Source organism: Narcine bancroftii, chromosome 7 (assembly GCF_036971445.1).
Source record: "Narcine bancroftii isolate sNarBan1 chromosome 7, sNarBan1.hap1, whole genome shotgun sequence".
Lineage (NCBI taxonomy): Eukaryota > Metazoa > Chordata > Chondrichthyes > Torpediniformes > Narcinidae > Narcine > Narcine bancroftii.
In genome coordinates this window covers 47,603,071-47,629,693 of record NC_091475.1, presented here as the reverse complement: position 1 = coordinate 47,629,693, position 26,623 = coordinate 47,603,071, and the positions used below count along the sequence as shown (strand labels likewise).

Genomic DNA, 26,623 nt, shown 5'->3' with positions numbered 1-26,623 from the left:
ATACATGGAGTCATTTAAAGAATGGCAAACACAGGAATTTAAGGATTTAAGAAAAAGAATAAACAACACAGAAGAGAAAATAAATAAAATGGAGATGATCTTAACAGAAATGGGAAAAAAAATGGACAAGATGGAAGAGCGGGCAGTAGCAGCAGAAATGGAGGTAGAAGACTTAAAAAAGAAATTGGAGAAATCTAATAAAAAAACTAAAGAGACACAAGAACTACTAGCTCAAAAAATAGATACAATGGAAAACCATAACAGAAGAAATAACATAAAGATAGTGGGCCTTAAGGAAGATGAAGAAGGCAAGAATATGAGGGAGTTTATAAAAGAGTGGATCCCTAAGACCCTAGGATGTCCAGAACTACAGCAAGAATTGGAAATAGAAAGGGCACATAGAGTATTGGCCTCTAAACCACAACCACAACAAAAACCAAGATCTATTGTAGTAAAATTCCTAAGATATACTACAAGAGAAAAGGTACTGGAGAAGACAATGGAAAAAGTAAGAGAGGGCAACAAACCACTGGAGTATAAAGGGCAAAAAATCTTCATTTATCCAGATATAAGTTTTGAACTCCTAAAGAAGAGAAAAGAGTTCAATACAGCAAAGGCGATTTTATGGAAGAAAGGGTATAAATTTATACTAAAGCATCCAGCGGTATTGAAAATATTTATTCCAGGACAACAAAACAGACTATTCTCGGATCCAGAAGAAGCACGAAAATTTGCAGAACAATTACAAAAATAGATTGAGGGAGGAAGACGGGTAATGAGAGTTAAAATGATCACGATTGATATGTATGTGGGTAAAGACAAAAATAGACTGAGGGATGAAGACGGGTAATGAGAGTAAAAATGATCACGATTGATATGTATGCGGGTAAAGAGGTATAAGAGTGAATAGAGACAATGAGCATACATGAATGTATCTGTACTTAGAGGAAAATATAGATAGTATAGACAAGAATTAATAAGGGAAGGTAATGGAATAGAGAGAATAAGGAGGGAATTAAAAGAGTGACCTTTGTGACATATGAAAAGTGAAATCTTTTCTGGGGGAGGCGGGGTGGGGGGAAATAGCGGTCACTGCAAAATCAGTTGACGCTTGCGAGTGGATTCGCAAATCCAAATGGAGAGGGGAGATGTGGTTGTCTGACAAGGGATAAAGGACAACTCAGGAGGTGAAGGGGAGATTGGGGATAAATAAGATAGAAATAGGAGAATAAGGAAAATGTTGGATGTTGTAGGAATGTTGTCTTATAAAGCGTTGAAAATAAGAAAACAGATATGGAAAAGGAGGAAAGGTAATGATGGAAAAACGGAAAGAGAAGATAAACAAAATATAAAAGGGCTACGCTGAACTATATGTCTTTAAATATTAATGGAATACATAACCAAATTAAAAGGAAGAAACTACCAAATTTAAATGAATAAATGTATTCCATTAGAAAAAATAACATATTGGTTAAGAAATAATATTGAAATATTCGAACAAGTATAGGAGCCTTACATTAAATACAATAGCGAAAACCTACCGGGGACAAACATTACCTAAGCTGATGGAAGGAGAAGGAAAGAAAAGAATGGACTCAGTAGAATATCTGGTGTAATTTTGTTGAATGACAACATTGTCTGACTGGCTTAATGCAACCTAGATTGTATACCTAAAATGGATGAGAGGGGGGGGTGGGGAGGTGGTTTGGGAGGAAAGGGGGGGGGGAGAAAAAGTCACTGTATATGTGTGAAAAAGAAATAGTGTATATCATGGCTAATGTGATTTATGGTGTGAAAAATAAAAAAATTTTAAAAAAAAAAACATGAGCTCCAAAATCTCGTGCATTATTACTGAACTAGACTCCAGCATCTGCAGATTTCTTCCTTACAACCAAAATCTGCAGTCCAGTGGTTCTCAACCTTTTTCTTTCCACTCACACACCACTTTAAGTATTCCCTATGCCATAGATTCTCTGTGATTAGTATGGGATTGCTTAAGGTGGGATGTAGGTGGAAAGAAAAAGGTTGAAAACCACTGTTTTAATCGTACCTCGTTGACTTGTTAAGTGCATGGTTTCATTACTCCAAAGGAAATGGGCCTGTGACATTTTTTCTCAAGCAAAATATTTCAGTAACAATTGGGTCTAGAGCAATGCGATTCCAAATTATAAACTGCCTTTCTTTTTGGATGTTTCTGAAACAGCACACACAATTGATGGTGTTCTTTTTCAGAAAAAAGGGGGTGGAAGATGTGTGCTCATGTATGTGAGTATCACACTAGACCCAACGGAAGACAGACACCCACCATGTACGAGACATGCAGCGGGAGTAGCAAAGATTTTACAAAAGGTGGCACACATAGTAATGGGACATGGCCTGACGGTATTAACAACACATAGCATTGTAGCATTTGTGAGCTCGACAGCATTTACAATGACTTCACTAAGGCAGACGAGACTAGAAAAGATCCTGAATGCTCCAAATGTTACATTTACCCATGAAGGCATTAACATGGCAGACAATATGGGAGAGGGAGAACCACACTGTTGTGAGAAGAGGGTAGGGAAGGATATTAAAATAAGACCTGACTTACAGGCTACACCCTTAAGAGAACCAGATGAAACCTTGTTTACAGATGGGTGCTGTTACAGACACCCCACAGATGGATTGAAAGCTGCCTATGCGGTGGTACGAAAAACTACAGGAGGATTTGAAGAAATCATTACAGGGACAGTGAGAGGAAAGGAGTCAGCACAACTCGCAGAACTACAGGGAATGATAGCAGCATTAGAATGGGCAGAAGGGAAGGAGGTCAATATATATACAGACTCGGCATATGTGGTAGGGACAATTCAGGTTGAACTTAGTCAATGGATTAGAAGTGGGTTTTTAACAGCAGCAATGACCCCAATTAAACACAAGAAGGATGTTAGGAAACTGGCTGAGGCCCTCCTGATGAAACCAAGGGCATTAGCAGTTCTTAAATGTAAAGGACATGATAGAACAGATACGATGGTGGCTCGGGGAAATCAGGAAGCGGACATGGCCGCTAAAAGGGCAGCAGGATACGGCCCTCAGTTTATTATGACACAGGCAGACAGAACGGCACATGACTTATTGACACCGTGTGAGGTAGAAGTAATAATACAGGAACAAGCAAAGGCATCACCTCAGGAAAGGATGGTATGGGAGGAAAGAGGTGCAACCGAGGATCAAGGACTATGGAGATCGATAGACGGGAGGCCAGTTTTACCATCTGGACTCATGAAACCCCTCCTCGAGGAGGCGCATGGGCTAACACACTGTGGAAAGAAGCAGATGATAAGGTACTTGATACATTGGTGGCATCCCTTCCTGCCGGCGATGGTGGAAAACCATATTAGAGAGTGTGAGGTATGTATAGCTTTCAATGTAAAGGCGACTGTAAAGCCACATGAAGGACAGTTCCCGTTACCTAAGTTACCAGGGCAGGAAATCGTACTTGATTATACGGACATGATTGAGAGGGTAAGTGGCTATCGATACCTCTTAGTAGCAGTAGATGTGTTCACAGGGTGGCCGGAGGCAATCCCTGCCAAAAGAGAAGATGCAAGGACGGTATGTAAATTCCTGATCAACCAGTATATTCCGAGACACGGATTTCCTAGAAAAATCAGGTCTGATAATGGAAGTCATTTTAAGAATAATGATCTACAGGAGGTAGAAGCAATGTTGGGATTGAAACATGTCTTTGGAACGGTGTACCATCCGCAATCCCAAGGGAAAGTGGAGAGGATAAACCAAACAATAAAAAGTAAGATCGGGAAAGTACAGGCACGGACCAAACTAAATTGGGTGGATGCATTGCCCCTGGCATTAATGTCAATAAGGAGTTCGGTAAGTTCTGTGACAGGATTTACTCCATATGAACTACAAACAGGGCACCAGTTTCCAGGACCGGGAGCCGGAATTCAGACTACGAAGAATGAGGTAAGCTCAATGGGATGCAAGCTTTATTATGAAAAACTAACGGCTCTGGTGTCAGATTTTTCACAACAGGTCACAAGTCCCAACAGAGAAGGGGAAACACCGATACCTTCAGTCGCGGAGTGGGTTCTGCTAAAGGTCATCAAAAGAAAGTGGTCGGAGCCCAGGTGGACAGGACCCTACACAGTGGTGGAGAGGACGTCCCACGCGGTTCGACTACAAGGAAAAGGCGAGACGTGGTATCATTGGAGTCAGTGTGCAGCAACGGACCCACCGACACGGACACTGGAACAGATTCGAACGGAGGTGACTGAGAACCTGTGAAGCAACCACGGACTAAGAACACTTAACGTCCCTTTTTAAAGAGACTATTGGACTACAGTGACTGTGTATCAGTGGTTGACGGCATAATCAATTTATTGGCATCAAAACAATGAAAGGACCTGGGATAAATACTATGTGGGGACTATGGGTACTGGTATTCTGAGCCCTTGAAGGGGCTGGAGTAGAAAACCACTGTACAAAGTGTGTGCACTCGGCCTGGGGGTCGCACAACGAAAAAGAACAGTACTTTGCTGATTGGACTAACTTTCCTGAACACTGTGTGGGGACTCACACGGGACGTAAGTGTGTGCATAATGGACAAGTGTATGATGTTAAATTCAATAAGGGCTCTTTACAGTTCACGTCAAATCAAGACCGCTGTCCCCAAGGAGTAACATGGTTTTGTGCCCCGGAGGGAGACCAAGATAAGGAGAAAGGGGGCTCAATTCCCATTCAGAGGATACAGTGGGACCCCATGTGGCAAAAGAGAAAACAACCATACGTATGGGACAGAGATAAGGGGGATATCTATGCCAACGCTAAATGCCAGGCTGCCACTCACAGAGTAGGGGACAACAGATGGGTAGACCTTTGCCAAACTACGGCAGAACTCTTGGGGGTTAAAAACTGTTGGGTATGTGGGGGACCCACAAGAGATGGATCATGGCCATGGAGCGGGGAGCCCCTGGAAGTATGGGAGTTGATGAGTTTTCACAGATCGGCAGATGAAACGCGCCCCCGCCAGACATGGCATCTAGCTAATCACCCATTAGGAGAGGAATGTATCAGGAAGGAGCAAGGCAAGCATTATAAAGGAGATTCGAGGTGCACAAGGGTTAAGATCTTGGGGAAGTTCCCTCGATGGCATCCTCAGCGACCCCGGTGGTTCCTGTCCCCACAGAAGGTAACACATTGTAGACCTATAACAGATAACTCCCGTGGGAAAGGGGTATGGAATTGCACGGGCGTTAATCCATATGAAGGGGTTCCCTCACTCAGACAATTTTGGGCTCATCCCTATCCACACGGATTTGCCCCAGAGGGTTTATATTGGATTTGTGGGAATACGGCTTACACTTTTTTGGAGCCAGACTGGAGGGGAACGTGCTGTATAGGTATCATTCAACCACAATTTGTGCTGGTACCACAGAACGACTCCCATCAGTTAGCAGCGCGTGTATATCAGGGGCTCCGCCAGAAGAGGGATTTAAAGATCGGTGAGTGGGGAGAGGACTGGCCTCCAGAGCGCATTATTTCTTATTATGGACCTGCCACTTGGGCACAGGATGGGTCCTGGGGATATCGAACCCCAATTTACATGTTAAACCGTCTGATTCGTTTACAAGCTATTTTGGAAATTATCACCAATGACACCGCCGCAGCCCTTGATCTGTTGGCAGAAAAGCAGCAACAGATTAGGGCCACGGTGTTTCAGAACCGCTTAGCTTTAGACTACTTGTTAGCCACTGAAGGGGGTGTGTGTGGGAAATTGAATCTCACTAATTGTTGTTTAAAAATCGATGACAATGGGCAAGCAGTAAAAGAGATTTAATCTGGCATTCGCAAATTAGCTCATGTCCCGGTTCAGAACTGGCGACCCTGGGGCAGCTCCTGGCTGGGAAACTTGTTCTCTGGAGCCTGGGGATGGATACAGACTGCAGTGCTAGTTGCTGGAGTTGTGGTATTGGCGTTGGTCCTGATCCCGTGCATCCTTCCCTGCCTCCAGTGCCTGATTCAACGAGCGTTGTCACAGAGAGACATCCCCAGACCCCAAGGCATGTATTTGTCACTACTGCCCTCCCAAGAGTATAGTGACTACAAGAGGTCAGAGATGCCGGCCCTTGCAATAACTCCTGAGGTCTCGGTCTAATAAGGTAACAGGTGGTTGGTCTCATTTTCATGAGACCAAAAGGGGGACTGTTGGAATCTAGGGGTTAAAACAGTATGAAATAAATGATTAATTAATAAGTGTATATTTACTGCATGGTTCAGGGAAAAAGGAATGTGATTAAGTGGCAATCACAGCATGGAGCAAAGTTGGCTGAACAAAATTGTCTCTCCAAAATACAGGGAGAGGAAATGCATAAAACGATTTAGGAGGAATGCTCAAACTAAAGGAGGTGGTGAGTAGCACAGGAGACACAGGCCAGATCAGAACAAAGAATGGCCTGTAAGAAACAAAGGGAATGGAAAACAAGTCTAGGAGGAAGATTAAGGCAGGAGGAGGTGTTAAAGAGAACAGCAGAAATTGGCTGGACAAGAACAGAATGGTGATTAGAAATATCTGGGGATGAATTAATTTCTGATCAACACAATGGGATAGTCTGGCCTGGAGGATTAAGATGGGAGTGCTACACCCCAGATATCTGCAAAACAGGAGATGACTTGTGATAACCCTTATGCAAAAAGATCTAGCAAAGGAAGACAACTTTTGTTCTGTATGATAATGAAATCTAGCAAAGGAAGCCAACTTTTGTTCTGTATGATAAGGCTGACCTATATAAACTGAACCAACTGGACAATAGGGGTCAGTCTTGGGGAGTAGCTCACTGTGCAGGTGACCTATGAACTAATGAGTGACCCAGAGCTCTGTTAAGTTTTATTCTTGTGCTGTGTAATAAATTGACTGTTGAACGGAATACCTTCTCCTATCACTTCATTCAAAGAACGCGCTGGACTCAGACTACACATAGACTAAATTAAGAGTAAGGTAAAGCCAGAGTCCGACACATCCCATGTTAAGCAATCCCTTACTAATCACAGAGCACCTATGGCAGAGGGATTACTTAACGTGGGATGTGAGTGGAAAGAAAAAGGTTGTGAACCACTGAACTGACATTCCTCTTCAAAGCACCGTCTTTCAGGTTTAAATGGAACTGAGGCCCTCTTAAGCATATATAAAAGATCCTATGCCACTATTTTGACCTTGAGCAAAGAAGTTTTCACCTCATTAAAATAGGTTGTCTTCTTATCATCTCATTGTTATTTATGGAAATTGGCTGAATAGAGTTTTTCACATAACAATAGCGACTACACATCCTAACAGGCATAACGCGTTTGGAGATGACGTAAGGCAGTAAAAAGAGTTTCAGAAAAGCAAGCTATTCTTTTCTTGAATTATCTAGTCCAGGCAAGAAAACTTCAGTTAGATTTTTTTTGGATAGAACATGAAATGTAAATATAAAGTATCTGATCATGAATACAGGTAAATTTCAAACTTTCAAATAGAGTTTATTGATTTACACGTACCTTAAATCTCTCTCTGCTTTGTTAACAAAAACATGAACTCACACAACACAAAAATAACCATAATTTTGCAATAGAATTGTTATTCAAGCATATTAACATTATCAATCTGATTGCTTAAAAATATATTATCAGACTGTTCCCACATCTTTAATAAGTTTTTTGCTATATTTTCATGTTTCCTTTATTTTTTAGAAATATCAGAAATTTAAGAAAGGATATATTTTGTGCCAAATTTTCAGCAGTTTCATTTTTAAAGGTTTTTATTTCTAATTTGGGGTCAGTCACTCAAATTCAATGTGTAATGCACAAACATTAGGCCATACTTGTTTCAATGTAATTTGCAGGTCTGCATTCAGTTGTTCTACCTTGAAATAACAGAGTAAATTTTGAAGAAACAGTGAGAGAAAGTAAATGGGTAACTAGGTTCAGTGGACAAAAATATCTTAGGAGAACAGGAGATAAAGTAGGAACAGATTATGACAAAAGATAAAGAAGGAAAGACATTGCAAAATCTTGCCATAATCTGCCATAAGGCAGGTTCAAAGTAAAAAGTTCAGGTTTATTGTCAGAGTACATACATGACATCAAATACAACTCTGAGATACTTTTTCCTTCAATCCACACAGAATTTCTACTTATAGATAATTTGAAAAATTGTACTCAAGAAAAGATATGTAAAGAAAAATGAAAAATGTAAACAAAGAAAGAAATGTCGGCCAACTTACTTTCCAATACAAAAATATTCAGTAATAAGTAAGAGTTCCTATCTGAATCTCTACGCGAGTCTGTTGTTTTGGAGTCTGATGGTAACAATTGCTCCTGAACCTGGTGATGCGTGTGCTGTGACACCTATACCTCTTTCCTGATGGCAGCAGCAAGAACAAAGCACGTTCTTGATGGTGATTACTGCTGCAATCCGGCGTCAGAGCTCCATGTAGATTTTCTTGATGGTGGGGAGAGTTTTGCCTGTGATGTGTCCACTAACTTTTGCAAGGATTTCTGTTCAGAGGTACTGGTGCCCCCACACCAAGCCATGATGCAGCCAGTCAGCACACTTTCCACTACACATCTGCAGAAGTTTGCAAAGATTTTTGAGGTCATACCAAAAGTCCCCAAATACCTGAGGAAGTAGAGGTGCTGATGTGCTTTCTTCACAGTGACATTAGTGTGCTGGGTTCATAAAAGATCCTCCAAGACAGTGAATGCCAGGAATTTAAATTTTCTCATCCTCTCAACCTCTTATCCCCCAATGATCATAGGATCATATATTGCTGGTTTACCCTTCCTAAAGTCTACAATCAGCTCCTTGGTTTTGGTGTTGTTGAGTGCAAGGATGTTGTTAGTACACCATTCAGCCAAGTTTTCAATCTCCCTCCTGAACGTTGACATTATCCCTTTGTGTACAACCAACAGGAATAAAGCCCCATGTATCCAGCACCTATGGCGATTGGTAGATGCTGGATAAGTGAATGGCCAGTGGCTCAATTGAATGTTGCATGATTGCCAACCTGACTGCAAGGGTTGCCGATTTTAAATTTTTGTACTTTTTACCTATTTATATTCCGAGATATTTTTGCTGGTTGCTGAGGCTGCCAGTTGCTTGAATTCCAGATAACATGTATTGTCAGAAATATTGCATATGGTGTTGTGTCATAGCAAACTGCACAGTCATAAGTATAAAGCACGTAGAACAGGGTGCTAAGAACACAGCCCTGTGGTGCTCTGGTACTGATGGAGATTGAGGAGGTATTTTTTTTTACCAGTAACACTGGACAATGTAGACTTTGCTTCCTGAACACTTTTGGGTGTATATGGTGGGCTCTGGGCTGCTGATCATCAAGAACCCCTTAATTTTTAATTTTTTTCCTATCAGGTATCGTTTTCTAGATATAACCTATTTTTATAGTTTCCTGCCACAAAGCAAGGTGTTTTGATCAATCCAAACATGCCTGGGCATACACTCAATGCAGGTGTTATGCAAATGTTGTCTTAGGCCTGGGCATGCTTAGTCAAGCTAGAAAAACAGCTCACATAAACCAATGCTGTGCATTACATTGATTATAGATTGAACACGTGATGCACATGCTCTTCGCGTAATAGCATAGTGAGTGTATTTAACAATAGCATTCATTGTCTTCAGGAATATTCCATACAGCAGAAATGTCTCGTCAATGTTGCAACAGCTGCAATACATGCTGTGACATCTGTGATAAGTATACGCTTAAGGCTCAAAAACTCAGCATGACTGCATTTAGTAAGAAAGCCTTTGAATTCTACTTCAGTTGTAAAATTGGTGACCAAGACAAACCCTGAATGCTGAACTGTAGTCAATAATCAGCATTGATGTATGCATCTTTGCTGTCCAGGTGTTTCAGAGCTTTGTGTGGAGGAAATGAGATGGTATCTGCCTTAGACCTGTTGCTGGAGTAGGCAAATTGGAACAGATCCATGTTGTCACTCAGACAGGAGCTGATATGTTTAAAACCAGCCTCTCAAAACACTTTATCACTGTGGATGTGAGAGCCACTCGTCATTTAAGCAGGTTATTACTCTCTTAATTGAGGCCTGTTTGAAACATATGGATACTAGAACCTGCTGGAGTAAGATGTTGAAGATATCCATGAATACATTGCAAGTTGGTCAGCAAAAGTTTTCGACACTCAGCTGGGTACTGCATCCAGACCAGATGCTTTCCTTGGATTCACTCTCCTGAAGGCAGCCCACACATCATCCTCAGATACTGACAGTAGAAGATCATCGGAAACATGGCAGTGTGCAGTGTTCTTGTGGTCAAATCAGATGCAAAGTTCATCAAATTGAGTTCATCTGGGAGTTATGAAAACCGATAACTCAATTCCCACCTGATCTTCGAACTGAACACTACAGAGAAAAAAATTGCTGAATTAACTATGTTGGATATGTATGCATTGTTGAATTTTGTCAAAAAGGAACCTTTGATAAAGTGAAGGGAAATTATTTAACATCTTTTTTAAAAATCTGTATTTAAATTGCACATTATCTTTTTAGGAGTCAGTGTGTACATCATGGCTAATTTTGCAGTTGAATCACTCGTTGTTCCACAGGAAACACAGTAGTTATCTCCAACTACTGAACTCCAGATAATTTCTTAATATATAAAATTATAGGATACATCAAAAATGGCAAAATCTCAATAAAAGTTGGAGAAAAAATCTGAAGCACAATAGGTTTAGAGGCAAAAGGACTGACAACATCCAACTCTGGCCCTAATGTTACACTGTGGCGGCTCACCACCTGGCAGGCGAACCGGCCCCGCTTGTAAGACAGCCGGCAAAAATGGCGTCGTCAGGGGTTTTCCTTTCCTCCCAGCATGGGGCTCAGAAGCCCCACGTTGGGGGACCACGTGACGCCCGGGTGACGTCAGCGCCCTCCAGCGCGGTTCTCAGCCAGGTTCGGGCTGGGAATATAAGTGCAGCCCAGCAGCCTGCAATAAAGTAGTCTGCTCAATGAGCTCAACCTGTCTGGTTGTGTGTGTTCTTCCAGGAGCAGTGTTGCCGCCACTACAACACAACCAAATAATCTGATCCTTCTTTCTGTTTTTTGAGGAACAAATCTTTTCTTTCTTCTTTGGCTTGGCTTCACGGACGAAGATTTATGGAGGGGTAAATGTCCACGTCAGCTGCAGGCTCGTTTGTGGCTGACAAGTCCGATGCCGGACAGGCAGACACGGTTGCAGCGGTTTCAGGGGAAAATTTGTTGGTTGGGGTTGGGTGTTGGGTTTTTCCTCCTTTGTCTTTTGTCAGTGAGGTGGGCTCTGCGGTCTTCTTCAAAGGAGGTTGCTGCCCGCCGAACTGTGAGGCGCCAAGATGCATGGTTTGAGGGGATATCAGCCCACTGGCGGTGGTCAATGTGGCAGGCACCAAGAGATTTCTTTAGGCAGTCCTTGTACCTCTTCTTTGGTGCACCTCTGACATGATGGCCAGTGGAGAGCTCGCCATATAACACGATCTTGGGAAGGCAATGGTCCTCCATTCTGGAGATGTGACCTACCCAGCGCAGTTGGATCTTCAACAGCGTGGATTCAATGCTGTCGGCCTCTGCCATCTCGAGTACTTCGATGTTAGGGATGAAGTTCCAGCAAAAACTTAAATAAGAACAGTGAATACTGGAAGCACTCAGCAGGTCTTGCAGCATGTAGTAAATAAACAAGAGCTAACATTTCAGATTGAAGAACCTTGAAAGCATTTTCTGTTTTTATTTTCAATTCCCAGCATCTGTATTTTCTTGATTTCTAGGTAAAAGTTGCCTGCTCTTCTTTCAATTTGCACAATTTGACTAAGTTCACCAAAAACAAAAGGCAAAAATAGAAAGGTACTTTATGTAGTATTTTTATTGAGTCCTACACCTTTTGTTACAAATTAAATATTTCTGAACTGGAACTGCTGTTACAATGTCGAAAAATTGGCATTCAGTCTACAAATAGTAAAATTCCACAAATCATCAATTAACAATGACCACATCATAATTTTATGTTACATCTTCATGTAACAACATTTTATACTTTTTTTTTGGGGGATCTCACTGTCTTTATTGGAAATGTTATTATAGTTTATCTTTTATCCTGTTCTTTATTTGACATAATTTTAAGATCATAAAGTGACTTTGTTTTTCCACAAATATATCCTATCTCACCTACAACCCATTGGCTGATCTTCTCAATAAATAACATAACCAAAGGCGCATCTTGAAATTTAGATTTTGAAATTGAGCATCATTGCTTCCCATCTTACTCTGTCTGATATTTCTTAGAACTTCATTTCCATGTCCAACAATCTACCAAGTTTTAAAATTTAAGCCAGACAATGAATGCTTTCTGATTCATTCAATAATTACACAACAGTTTTCAATGAGTGGGAGCCATGTACAATGAACCTTATTCGATTACTGAAGTTTTTCTATATTTAAAATGGAGCCTTCAGCTAACATCTCATCATATACTTCACTACACGTTGTTCTTGAAGTGCATTTGATTTTTGTTTTCAAAACAAATGTTTATTTCATTGTATTCACCTGAGAATTCCTAGTCTTACAGACCTTTTTTTAACTATTTCTTTCATCAAATCAATTGTTTCTATTTAGAAAACTTTAAACCTGTTTTCCACAGATTTTCACAATATTATTTTCATTTCCTTTGTGTTTAATATATTTTTCAACTTTTTTTTGTTTTTGTTTCTGGATAATTAACCTCTTAATTGTTTTCTATAATTGGTCAGAATTCATGACTTTTTATTCAGCTTTCTCTCCTCAGCATGCATCTGTCTACCAGTTTCCAGATTGGATAAATAATCTGGAAGGGTAAAAATAACACTGTCCCACTGCTAGTACAGATCCAGAATCATAAGGTTAACATTCAGTCCACCCTCCACCCTGAACTGACCCTGAGCAATGGTTCACAGTAATTTCTACCCCTGATGAAATAATGACACCTTAATCATAATTCCAGCCAGCAATTCTCTGGTTTTCTGAAACTGCCTACATAATGCTCTCATGATCTCAATTATTAATGAATGGTTTTGGGCACTAATTCTAATTAGTTCAATTCTAATTGCAAATGTAACCAAGTATAATAGTTGGGAAGGCCACCTGGATCTGGTTTTGTCTTCACTGTTCATTTCTCTTTTGCCTCCTTCTCTCATTTTCCAGTTATTTCAAGTTTAAGTCTATTGTCAGCTAACTACATATTATTATTGGTAGTCCTTTGATTCAAAGAAGACACAAACAAAAACCTGTGCATGTTGGAGTTTTAAGTTAACAGCCGTTGCACACGAGCGATCCCACTCTCTTGGCAGAAGAGACTTTGATCCAATGGCAGAACCATTATGGTTGGAGGCCTCTCTTGCTGCAGTGGATGACCAGGACATCTAAGCCTTGTCATGCTCTAAGCGCTCCACAACATTTGCCTTCTTGTCCGTTGGACCTTTAATTGGTCTTTTCTGCTCAATCTTCCAGGCCCAACTTTACATGCTGGGATAGACAGATCCCCTACCTCTCCAAGGGTTGAAGATCAGTTGGCTAACCTCACCTGGTTTAGCCCGTCTGCAGAAACAGTGGCCGCTGCGCGTCCTACAGCTACTCAGAGCCACAGGTGAGAGCTAAGCACCAGGTGGGGACCAAAGGTGGACGAGCTGCCCAAAAAGGGCATGGCAGCACTCCCCCCCCACCAGATGTGCTACCCCTCCTCAGACACCTTATACAAAACCAGATGAACAGCATTTCTCCAGACCACGAAGCACAATAAACAGCACATAATAATTACATGTACTTAGAGATATAATTTAAAACAAATATATGTAAATATTTAATGATTTTCTCATTTACAGGATACTGTTCATCAATCTCATAGCCTGTGGGAAAAAGTTATTTCCCATCCTAATTTCAATGCTCCTATTACCTCTTTCTTGATGGTGGTGGGTCAAAATACTGTTGCTGGATGGAAAGGGTCTATAACAGGGGTCTCAAACTCAATTTACCTGGGGGCCGCTGGAGGTAGAGTCTGGGTGAGGCTGGGCCACATCAGGTTTTCCACAAAAAAAGCTTTTACAAAAACATTCCAATGTTATCAAATGTCTTTATTTTTATTTTTTAACACAAAATAAGATGAAAAAATAAATTATTTAACAATTCATAAGAAAAAAAGTAAAATCAATCAGTAATAAATAAATAAAATGAAAATAATAATAATGAAAATAATAATACAGCAGATATAGAAGACTGAAGAAACCACATATAGTTGCTGACTGGAGAAATGTAATTATTATTATTCAGATTTAAATGTCTGTATTAACAGTTCTTTAACCTTTAACTTTCTGAACATGAATGGAACATTGAACATAAACTGTTATGAACATGTCTTCTTCTGCCTATTTCTTACTGCTAGAGATCTGGCAGCGCTTCCTCTCGCATAGCCGAGCCACATTTGGCTTAAGGGAGGAGGCAGTTGAGACCCTCAGTAGGGCTTGAAGATGCTCGTCAGTAAGTCTGGACCTGTACTTGGACTTATTGAAGTTCAAGGTAGAGAAGAGCTTTTCACACAAGTATGTGCTCCCAAAAAGACACAGGGTCCGCTTGAACATTCGGGAAAGCTCAGGGAAGCTGGGGGGCCAATTCTCTCAAAAATTGCCCAAGCTTGTCTGCTTTTCCACTCACCTCCCTGAACTTGGTTTTGAGTTCAGAGTTGCACTGCAGGTCAATGAGCTCCATTTGAAGCACAGGAGGGGCATCTTGCACATCAAAGAAGGGGTCTGCAAAAATTTGAAATGTGGCTCTGTGCATCTTGAAGTCTGCAAATCTGTGATCAAATTCCTCCTGTAGCTTCAAAATGACATCCACATACTTCTCACCACTGAATGGTGTGCCTGAATCCATGAGTGCCTTGCATGCTGGGAAATGGCAAAGGTTTGTCTGAGAAAGCTGGGCTTTCCATAACATAAGTTTCACAGAGAATGCTCTCACGTTGTCATAGGCAGCACTGACAAGTTGCCCCTGGCCTTGTAACTTAAGTACTTCAGTACATTAAGCTCATGTGTAATATCAACAAGAAAAGCTAAGTCCATGAGCCATTTGGGATCACTTAGCACGGGAACAGCAACCCCATCTTTCTCCATGAAGGCTTTCACTTCCGCTCTCAACTCAAAAAACCTCTTCAATATGTTTCCCCTGCTGAGCCAACGTACCTCAGTGAAGTAGAGCACATCCCCATAATCTGTCTCCATTTCCTCTAAAAAAGCACGGAAACTTCTGTGCTTTAAGCTCCTGGATTTGATTTGGTTGATGCATTTCATAACGACAGACATCACATTGTCAAACTTCAGGCATTTGCTGCAAAGAGCCTGCTGATGGATAATGCAGTGCAGAGCAATGGCCTCTTCCTGTTTTTTTTTAACAAGTGCCACCAGTCCATTTTTCATCCCTGTCATTGATGGCGCTCCATCGGTTGTTATTCCAACAAACCTCTTCCATGGCAAACCGGCATTCTCAATGGCATCACACAGCTGGTAAAATATCTCGAGCGGTGGTCTGGCCATGCATTGGAATTACTGTGAGCAACTCCTCTGTGACTTCAAAATTGTCATCAACACCACAAACAGATTGCGACCTGGGCAGTGTCGGTGATGTCTGTGGTCTCATCAAGAGCGACTGAGTATACACTGAAACATTTTGCTTTCTCACACAGTTGATCATAAATGTCACTTGACAGGTCAGAAATGCGCTCTGCCACAGTGTTGGCAGAAAAGCTGATGTTGCTAAACTGACCTTTCTTTTCTGGACAGACAATACTTGCAGCCTGTAATATGCACTTTTTCACAAATTCACCTTCTGTGAATGGCTTTCCTGCTTTAACAATCATCTCACTAACCACGTAGCTAGCTTCGACTGCTGCATCATTCTCTTTGGTTGCTTTCTTAAAGAAATCTTGTTGCCTCACTAGACAGGTTTTAAGATTAGCAACCCGGTTGGTTCTCTCATCTCCTTCGTATTTTGCATACTCCTCAGCATGTCTAGCTGTGTAATGACGTTTCAAATTGTATTCTTTGTGCACTGCAACTTTCTCTGTGCAAATAAGACACGTCGGGATACCCCTGTGCTCAACAAAGAAATATTGCACTTCCCACTTTTCCTGAAATTGTCTGTGCTCATCACCAACCTTTCTCTTCACTGCAGGCTTTGAAAAAGACATGTTTGGGGCTGTTTCTTCTTCTTTCTTCTTTGGCTTGGCTTCGCGGACGAAGATTAATGGAGGGGTAATGTCCACGTCAGCTGCAGGCTCGTTTGTGGCTAACAAGTCCGATGCGGGACAGGCAGACACGGTTGCAGCGGTTGCAAGGGAAAATTGGTTGGTTGGGGTTGGGTGTTGGGTTTTTCCTCCTTTGTCTTTTGTCAGTGAGGTGGGCTCTGCGGTCTTCTTCAAAGGATGTTGCTGCCCGCTGAACTGTCTTTTCCGCTTCTTTTTCTGTCCCGCTGAGCAACAACTTCCGGGTTCAGACTGGACGCCGAAGCGCGTGAAGCGGGAGTGGCCGCGGAAATTGCGCATGTGCCACGTGCATATAATGACAAATAGAAAATGCACACAAATATGCTTATATTCGCAATAAGCCCAGCCGATGTCCCGCCCCCGAGAGCAAAATACCCCACCGAGATTGGTAGGTTCGTTCAGCTCCGCACAAAACACTGAAAAGTGCCAATCATATCAAACTCGCGGGCCGCACTAACATTAAACTTTCATATTAAGGCAGGGCCACAAATTATCGTCCCGAGGGCCGCAGTTGGCCCGCGGGCCGCAAGCTTGAGACCCCTGGTCTACAATAATTCTTTGAGCCCTGTTTAAACAAAACTCCCAGTAAATGTCATCACTAGAGGAAATGGAGACCCCAATTATCTCAGCCTTTTGTTCCATGTTTATTTCTACCCCATCTACTTTGTATCTCTCTTGATCTGTAAGTCTGCACAGTCTTGTCTCAGATGAGCAGTATTAGCATGAAGAATGATAATTTTGATAAACCAATCACGAGATCTGACTATTGATCATATATTTCCATCTGCATTGTAAATGAGTTTAAATTATACCTAATTCAAATAACTTGCTCAAAAATCATTCCCAATGCCTGGTGAGAAGTGAGGTTTCTTCATTTAGTCACATCAGGAAAAAACACTTCTCAGGTCGTCAAATTGCATGGGTGAGAAGGGAACACAAGACTCTCATCAGGGGATTTACGTCAGTGTGTTCATGCAAAAAACAGAACAGATACAAATTGCCTGTGCATCAGGGAGCCATGGTAACTGATGCGCAAGCTCCCTGGAGTGAGGGGAATCTGATTTCCACAAACTTACTTTACATGCAAATGATGGGCTGCTGGACATAAATTCCAGGAAAAAGCTTTCTGTTTATTCACAGTATTCCTAATACAGACACTTCTGAATGCTGCACTTACAACTCATTTTAAATTTCTATGTCTCTCAACTAAGAAATGAATTAAAGCTGTCCAAATTATTTTTGTTGACAAATAATGGAAAAGCACTCAATAAATAGTCAGAATACCAAGTTCTTAAGAACTAGAAGATTAAATTAATTCTTATGTTGTGATGAAAATTAACCATAAATTGAGATGAAATTATTTCACAATCACAATTCAACAGACTGAGTAGCAGTTTTTCCAGCTATTTGTGTTTTATTTCAGATTCCACCATCTGTCGCCTCCCAGTCCCCTTAAATTATTTCACTTTATTGATCCAAAGAAGAAACTATATTTGGAATATAATCTGCAAAACATTTCCAAGTTAGTTAATTGAAGTTAATGTGTTGTCTTTGGCTTGGCTTCATGGACGAAGATTTATGGAGGGGTAATGTCCATGTTAGCTGCAGGCACATTTGTGGCTGACAAGTCCGATGCGGGACAGGCAAACACGGTTGCAGCGGTTGCAAGGGAAAATTGGTTGGTTGGGGTTGGGTGTTGGGTTTTTCCTCCTTTGTCTTTTGTCAATGAGGTGGGCTCTGCGGTCTTCTTCAAAGGAGGTTGCTGCCCGCCGAACTGTGAGGCGCCAAGATGCACGGTTTGAGGCGATATCAGCCCACTGGCGGTGGTCAATGTGGCAGGCACCAAGAGATTTCTTTAGGCAGTCCTTGTACCTCTTCTTTGGTGAACCTCTGTCACGGAGGCCAGTGGAGAGCTCACCATATAACACGATCTTGGGAAGGCAATGGTCCTCCATTCTGGAGACGTGACCTACCCAGCGCAATTGGATCTTCAGCAGCGTGGATTCGATGCTGTCGACCTCTGCCATCTCGAGTACTTCGACGTTAGGGATGAAGTCGCTCCAATGAATGTTGAGGATGGAGTGGAGACAACATGGTGGAAGCGTTCTAGGAGCCGTAGGTGATGCCGGTAGTGGACCCATGATTCAGAGCCGAACAGGAGTGTGGGTATGACACCGGCTCTGTATACGCTAATCTTTGTGAGGTTTCTCAGTTGGTTGTTTTTCCAGATTCTTTTGTGTAGTCTTCCAAATGCGCTATTTGCCTTGGCGAGTCTGTTGTCGATCCTTGCATCCGATGAAATGGTGCAGCCAAGATAGGTAAACTGGTTGACCGTTTTGAGTTTTGTGTGCCCGATGGAGATGTGGGGGGGCTGGTAGTCATGGTGGGGAGCTGGCTGATGGAGTACAATGTGTTGTACCTCTCATTCTAACTCACTCTTTCTCTCGACCAACATAGAGTATGAGGTGCCCAGGACCAATAAACCCACTCTCTCACTTTTTATTTCTCAGGTATCTACTTTCATTTGCATATTCAATCTGAGAAAGGTTTTTAGACATAAGTAACAAACGACATAGGATTTTGGACCCCTATTTATGAGAAAAGATAAGTAATGCTCAGTGTATTTTTAATGAAAATTTACATTCTCATCAGAAATAACATAGGCTGAGATGATTTTGGTACGATAGTTCATGTATTGCTGAAACTATTTGAACATGAGGCTCAAGAAAGCATGGTGAAATAGTGAATAAACAAGGATTGATGAACACGATGGTTAGACATCTTTTTTTAAAATTTTTCACACTATGAACCATACTGACCAAAATACACACAAACATTTCCCTCTTGTCATTTTCTCCCCTTTTCCCCCCCTCCCTTCCCTCCCCACCCACTCAACGTTCAACCTCTTTTATGTCATAAATGTGCCTTCATAGAAGAACATGTTCTGCAAAGCTCCGATCTGCATCTAGCCTTGATAGTGTAGTATCCTATACGTCAGCTTAAGTACCTCATGACTGCGATAATGCTGTCACTAACCTCATTGTTTTATGTCAATGATCTGTCAATGGTGGTTGCATAATTAGTACCCAAGGGATGTTCATTATAACCGTATATGGTAAAATGTAAACTGTGCACAGCTATGACTGAACTGCCTTGGAATGTGACTTGACAACCAATTGGTCCATGTGTTATGTGAATAAACCATATGAATTTTAGATCGTACTCTGTCAAGTTGTGTGCCTTGCTTCTGTTCTTTTAACTGTAAGTGAACTACTAGAACTTCAAACTATCCTCATAGTTTCTCCAGTACACAAAAGATAGAGCATCAATATTCAGGGCTGTGTGAGCAAATGTGAATGATTCATATAACATCATAAGAAATAGGAACAGGAGAACTTGCTCCACCATTCAATGAGATCATGGCAGATCTGATGATTGGCTCATCTCTGCCTATTTGCCTTTTCCCCATATCCCTTAATATCTCTGTTATGTAAAAATATATCCAACCTTGTCTTAAATATATTTATTGAGGTCGCAGCCACTGCTTCAATTGGCAGAGAATTCCATAGATTCACCACTTCTGGAAAAAGCAGTTCCTCCTCATCTATGTCCTAAATCTACCACCCTGAATCTTGAGGTTATGTCCTTTAGTTCTAGTCTATCCCACCAATGGAAACAACTTATCTACCCCTATCTTATATTTGCTTTTCACATGTCAATTAGATCCCCTCTCATTCTTCTAAATTCCAGTCTTCGTCCGCGAAGCCAAGCCAAAGAGAAAGAAGTCCCAGATGACAATCTCTCCTCATATACTAACCCCCTCATCTTTGGAATCAACCTGGTGAACCCCCTCCATATCATCTCCAAAGCCAGTACATCCTTCTTCAAGTAAGGAGACCAGAACTGTACGCAGTATTCCAGATGTGGCATCACCTTTTACAGCTGCAGCATAATGTCCCTGCTCTGAAATTCAATCCCTCTAGCAATGGCCAATATTCCATTTGCCTTCTTGAGAGCCTGCTGCACCTGCCAACCAACTTTTTTTTGTGATTCATTTTAAATATTTCTCCCAGAGCCCCTGCAATTTTTACACTAGCCTCCCTCAAGGACCGAGAGAATATCTTGTCAGGCCTTGGGGATTTACCCACTCTTATTTGGTTTAAGACAACAAGCACTTCCTTCTCTAATCTGTATAGGCTCCATGACCTCCTTACTTCCTTAGGCTTTGTGCCAGTTTCCTGAGTAAACACATAAAAAAAACATTTAAGATTTCCTCTATCTCTTTTGACTCCATACATAGCTGACCACTCTGATCTTCAATGGGACCAATATTGTCCCTTACTATCCTTTTGCTCTTAATATACTTGAAGAAACCCATAGAATTTTCCTTCACATTGTCTGCCTTCCTGAATTTTTACGAGTTTTTTCTTGCATTTATTATACTCCTCAAGTACCTCATTTGCTCCATATTGCCTATCCCTGCTATACAACTCTCTCTTCTTCCAAACCAGATGCTATCTTGGTCCATTGAGTCATTGACAGTTTGAGAACAATCTTATTCCCTGTTAAGTTGTCCAGTGATCTATTTCCAGCCACATTCCCTTCAACTGCATGCCTTTACTTAAACAGAAGGGCCAATTTACATTGGCCAATGAATCAACAAAACCTTTGGGACATAGGAAGAAACTGACCAGTTTCAAAACACAGACACAAGACAAATGCACAAACTCCACACAGGCAGCACAGAAGGTTGAATCCTGATCGATGGAGCTTTGAGTCAGCAGCTCTGCTCGCTTTATCATTCATCAAACTCGAGGAAAGGAGCATTCTCCTCTGATTTAATTGCCATAGAAGTTGGTCTTTATATTAAGTTTGTTTCACTACAAAATCCCCAATCACTTCTCAGCATTTTTTCATGTGGCCTCCCACCCATATCTACCTATGTCTTTTGCCTGTGACCCTATGCTCCTTCCCCTGAACCTCCCCCCACCATTTTATTCAGGCACCTGCCTGCTTTTTGCTCATAATGAAGGACGCAGGCACAAAACATTCATTATGTATTTGTATTTTTGCTACATAATGAATGCTACGTGACTTGCTGAGTTTCTCCAGCATTTTTGTGTAATTATTTGCAAAATGAAGCTCATAAAAATAAACACAGATGGGAAAATTGTTTACCTCACAATTGCTCATCTTGATCTCCTGTCTGCTGAATGATTAATTTCAGTCTAACTCTTCTAAGAAGCAACTTTTGTACATGGTAGGATATTCTTCTTAAAATCAGTTCTAAATTCAATTGCTCCTATTAGAACCTACACCATGTTATACTGTATCTTGGCAAGCAGGAATGCTCAAGGTTTACCTTTTCCATACACTTTCAAATATATCCACTGAGTTTCCTGTGGGGTTACAAATGACAGTCAAGCAATGTATCTTAACTGAGACTGCTAATAGTAAAACAAAATGTTATCTAATATATCCTGGCAGGATATTTAGGCATTTGCACATTGGCACTATTTAAAGTGGTCTTTGTTGCTAAGTTGGCCATCATCAGTGACGGCAATAATAAGATTCACAGAAAGATGTCCTTTCCCCACAATATCAATCATCAACTGCAGATCTAGACTTTTCACATTCGTCAGCACCTGGGTCGTCACCTTCTATGCCAAGGAGATTCATGTCTTCATCTAAATGTGTGAGAGTACTGGCCCCACCAATTCCTCACACAGTGCATTCCAAATTCCACCATCATTTTGGTGAAAATATATCTCTGCTGATTTCCTCTAAATCTCTCTTTTCTTATCCTAAATCTAGGTTGTCTAGTTCTACCCATCCGTTTTTGAAAGATTTCTTACCAGTAATATTTGTTATAAAACTTTATCAGATCAACTTTCAGCATACTCCTCTTGAAGCAGCTGATCTAGTCCCTTGTCGTTAGTTAAACTCTCCTTCCTGATCCATGGGCGGCATGGTTAGCGTAGCGGTCAGTGCACCGCTGTTACAACACCAGCAATCGGGACTGGGATTCTGTCTGTAAGGAGTTTGTACGTATTCTCAGTGTCTGCATGGGTTTCCTCCAGGTGCTCCAGTTTTCTCCCACCCTTCAAAACATATCAAGGGTTGTAGGCTAATTGGGTGTAACTGGGTGGCATGGGCTTGTGGGCTGAAAGGGCCTGTTCCATGTTGCATGTATGAATTTAAAATTTAAATCTGATCAACATCCTGGAGAATTTCCTTTGCACCTTCTCTAGTGCAATCACACATTCAAATATTACGGTGACTAGAACTGCACATAGTGCTTCAGACAATGAGCAAGCAACCATTTTATAAATATTTTTAAATACAGTAGTTGCACTATAACTTCCCTGCCTGCCCTTTGACCTTTATTACCAAAGCTTGCATTCTGAGTCTGCTGAACCCTGCAAACCACTGTTGTGATGTTTCTTTTATTATAATTAAGAAACAGGTTACTTTAAAACAACTATACTTTATTAGCTAAAATACACATGCACAATCATGTGGAGGCGTCCATCTTGAATCCAACCAAAGCTGCCACAAATTAGTTTCTAACTCCCTCTAGTGATCAGGAGGATCACCAGCACCCTATCATTACAACTGTGAGAAATTTCCTCTATTGTTTCTCTGCAGCCCTGACACATCCAGTCAGCTGAAAATGAATAACGTCAATGGAAAGGATCATGATTACATATGATGGGGGGCGGGGGTGGTGGGGGAGGTATCATCTCTCTTAGGGTGAGGAGATAAACTATTCTCTTAGGATCAATTTTGACTGCATGAGGTTTAACCTTGTTTTGAACTGGTGATCTTCAACAGATCAGCTGGGATACATTCAGTTGTGTAGTTCTATGCATTGGAGGGAGATTGGAAATTGTACTGCATGGACTGACAAGCTGTGGCTACTTTTTTTTAAGCTTCCTTCATGATCTGGCAGACCTTTCTGCTTCTCCATTTGAAAAAGGATGATATTGAGATGTGTGACTGTGTTTTGTTGTATTGTTGTACACAGATTTCTCAAACTGTCTGGGATTCTGGTCCTCCTGCCAACTGCTCGGTTGTGAAGATTAACCACTATTTAAAGATGGTCCTTTGGCGCAGAATCCCATTGCTTACACTTGTGGGGTGGCAGGTTAGCATAGTGATTAGTGCAATGCTCTTACAGTGTCAGCGACCCAAGTTCGAATCCAGTGCTGTCTGTTAGGAGTTTGTACGTTCTCCCCATGTCTACATGGTTTTCCTCTGGGTGCTCTAGTTTGCAGGTAAATTGGGGTATTTAGACAGCACGGGCTAATGAATTGGAAGGCCTGTATGTCTAAATTTAAAAATTCTAAAAACTAATGGTGGCTTTGAACTCATAGAAGGAAGATGTCAAGTCATATTTGGCTGTAATCAACAGACCTGTTCAATTATGTTCTTGGAAGTCAGGCCCAACAATCTTGGCAAGTTAAATATAACTAACTAGTCTTCACTATATTGGTTTATTCCAGACAAATAAACAAATTCACATGCCATCACCTTTATATGCAAATTGCCAAGATGCTGTCAACAAACCTTACTTAAGATTCTCTTTTTTTTTTAATAATTTTTTTATTTTTCACACTATGAACCATATTAACCAAAATACACACAAACATTTCCCTCTTGAATATACACAGTGTCATTTTCTCCCCTTTTCTCCCCTCCCTTCCCTCCTTCTTTCCCACCCCCCTCCCCACCCACTATACATTCAACATATACAATACATTAAACCCATTAAACAATGTCATCAAACAATGAAAATAAACAAGAAAATGTGTCATCTACTTTTACACACTGGGTCAGTTCATTTCGTCTTCTTCTCATTCTGTCATTTTAGGGGGTGGAGGTCTGCGGTCGGCCTTCTCTGTTGTGTTCCATGTTGAAGAACTCCAAGAATAACCACCAGATGTTCCCAGTTAGTACATCCTTGATTGTGGACAAAGTATGTCTTCAACAGTACAAAACTCAAATGATGCTGTCATCAAATTTGTTCCATCTATTTTTGTGCCTGCCTCAGAATTACATTTTTGAGCTAACTTCAATATTTCTTCTCAAAGCTGAGAAATCATCACCATCAACTTGTAGCATTAAGATTTTTATTCTTCTTATTGTCACATTATTAAGCATTTAAGTGAAATACTGAACATCATCATCACAAATTGAGAGTTAAAAATGACCATCATAGCCTTGATTCTGCTCTTCTTAGAATAACTGACTTCAACCAAAAAATAGTTTGTGGTCTATGAAAACATGCAAAATACATGGAGACTTTCTTTTATCTGCTTGTTCTGGTATCTTCAAATGTTCTGAAGCATGTGCAATTGATGCCACCATAATTGGAGTCATCACATTAAAATCTGTTTCTCATGCAGGGCCAAGAACAATTCACCACAGAGGGTAACCTTACACTTAACATACTGTAATCTCTATCTCTGCATTCTAATAGTAGGGTATATTTTTTTCTCAATGGTTAGAACCTGTAGGAACTTGGAATAATATTGCAGCATGGCATAGAAGGATCTGAATCTGTAATGTTATTCAAAATCGATGGGTGATTAGTATTGATGTCACCTTTTCTCTAGCAGATTGAAGTCCACTCCCATCCATTTCTCGATCGAGATAAGCAATCCCTTTTTTTGCAGGAAACGTATTCTGTTTAATTTTGAAAATGTACCCAACAAGCCTCTGGATGATCTCTTCACATATTCTCAAATGCTCTTTCCAAGTTACCTTGACAACAGTGCATTAGCTTGTTGTAGGAAATCCTTCATTGTATCTGCAAAATTTGGGCTGAGACAATCTGGAAGGTCATAGGCATGATTTTACATTGGATTGTAATTTTATGCATTAATACAAACACTTGAATATTCACCTATCACCTCACTTTCTTGGTCGATATTGAGCTGAAAATATACACAGGTCAGGATGAGGTTGCTAAAAAATTTGCTCTTGCCAGCTCTGTGCACTGTTCATGATCCACTGTCCTGTTCAGATTTACATTATAATCACCATGGAAACAGACAGCCAAGTCAAACTCCTAAACCTCAACAGCTCCAACTTCTTTCTGTTCACCAAATCTTAACAGTATGATAGTTATACTGAGGGAGCAATTGGGAGCTTTACAATGTAAAAGTAAGTTTTTTATTGTTCATAGAAATATTTTTGGCTTGCTCAATTGAAATACTTCCAAAGATTCCCTCTCCTCGTTATAATGAACCTTTCTCATTCCCTCCCAAATTCTTAAAATGTACAGTGAAGAAAGGCTTTACCTGCTTTTATAATTTTTATAAAATCTCTACTCTGAGACAGATTTTGCTTGCCTGTGGAAAGCAGAGGGTAATAGTGGATGGATATGATTCTGCTGAGAGGTCAGGGACTAGTGGAGTTGGGTCACTAAGTTTGCAGATGACATTGGAGGATAGAGATGCTGTGGGTAGTGTAGAATATTGTTGTAGGTTACAATAAGATATAGACAGGATGCACAGTTGGGAGAAAGGTGGCAGATGGAGTTCAATCGAGATAAGTGTGAAGCAATGCATTTTAGAAGGTCAAACGAAGGCAGAGTACATGGTTCATGGCAGGATTCTTGTCACTGTAGAAGAACAGAGGGACCTTGGACTACAAATCCATAGATCTCTCAAGGTTGCCATGCAGGTTGATAGGGTAGTTATGAAGCCTTTTGATATACTGGCCTTCATTGTCAAGGATTCAGTTTCAGAGTAAAGAGGTAATGTTGCAGTTCAAAAAATTCTGGTTATACCGCATTTGGAATATTGTGTTCAGTTCTAGTCGCCTCATTACAGGAATGATGTGGAAGATATGGAAAGGATGCAGAAGAGATATACCAGGATGTTTCCTGGAATGGAGAATGTGTCTTATGAGGCAAGGTTAGGAGAGCTGGGGCTTTTCTCTTTGAAGTGATGAGAGATCTACAAGATTATGAGAGGCATAGATGGGGAGGTCAGCCAGCACCTTTTTCCTGAGGTAAGAGAGGCGAAAACCAGAGGGGAGGAAAGTTTCATGGAGGCATCAGGATTAAGTTATTTTTACAGAGAGAATAAAATGGCCCTATTGTACTAGTCTCCACCTCCACCCCTGGAATGTGTTGTTGGGGGGGGGGGGTGGTAAGGTCATTTGAAACACTCTTAAACAGGCATATGGATGAAAGAAAGCTCATGGGTTATGAGAAATGGAAAGTTTAGGATTTTTTGAGTAGGCTTGTATCAGTCAGCACCACATTGTGGGCCAAAGGGCTTG

The 26,623-nt window shown here is 41.0% G+C and overlaps 2 long non-coding RNA genes across 3 annotated transcripts in view; one reads left to right on the top strand and one right to left on the bottom strand.

The window, feature by feature from the left end:
* LOC138738867 (uncharacterized) overlaps positions 1-26,623 on the bottom strand; it is a 208,093-nt gene that overhangs the window by 168,284 nt on the left and 13,186 nt on the right. Inside the window, exon 3 of one of the 2 annotated variants that reach the window (XR_011341830.1) lies at positions 24,102-25,166. The exons of the other annotated variant lie outside the window; for it this stretch is intronic. This is a non-coding gene — a long non-coding RNA (uncharacterized lncRNA). Of the gene's footprint in view, positions 1-24,101; positions 25,167-26,623 lie in introns of those variants that run through there. 2 annotated transcript variants of the gene reach the window in all.
* LOC138738869 (uncharacterized) lies at positions 19,451-24,644 on the top strand. Its single transcript, XR_011341832.1, has 3 exons — positions 19,451-19,591; positions 23,358-23,477; positions 24,204-24,644. It is a non-coding gene; the product is annotated as an uncharacterized lncRNA (long non-coding RNA).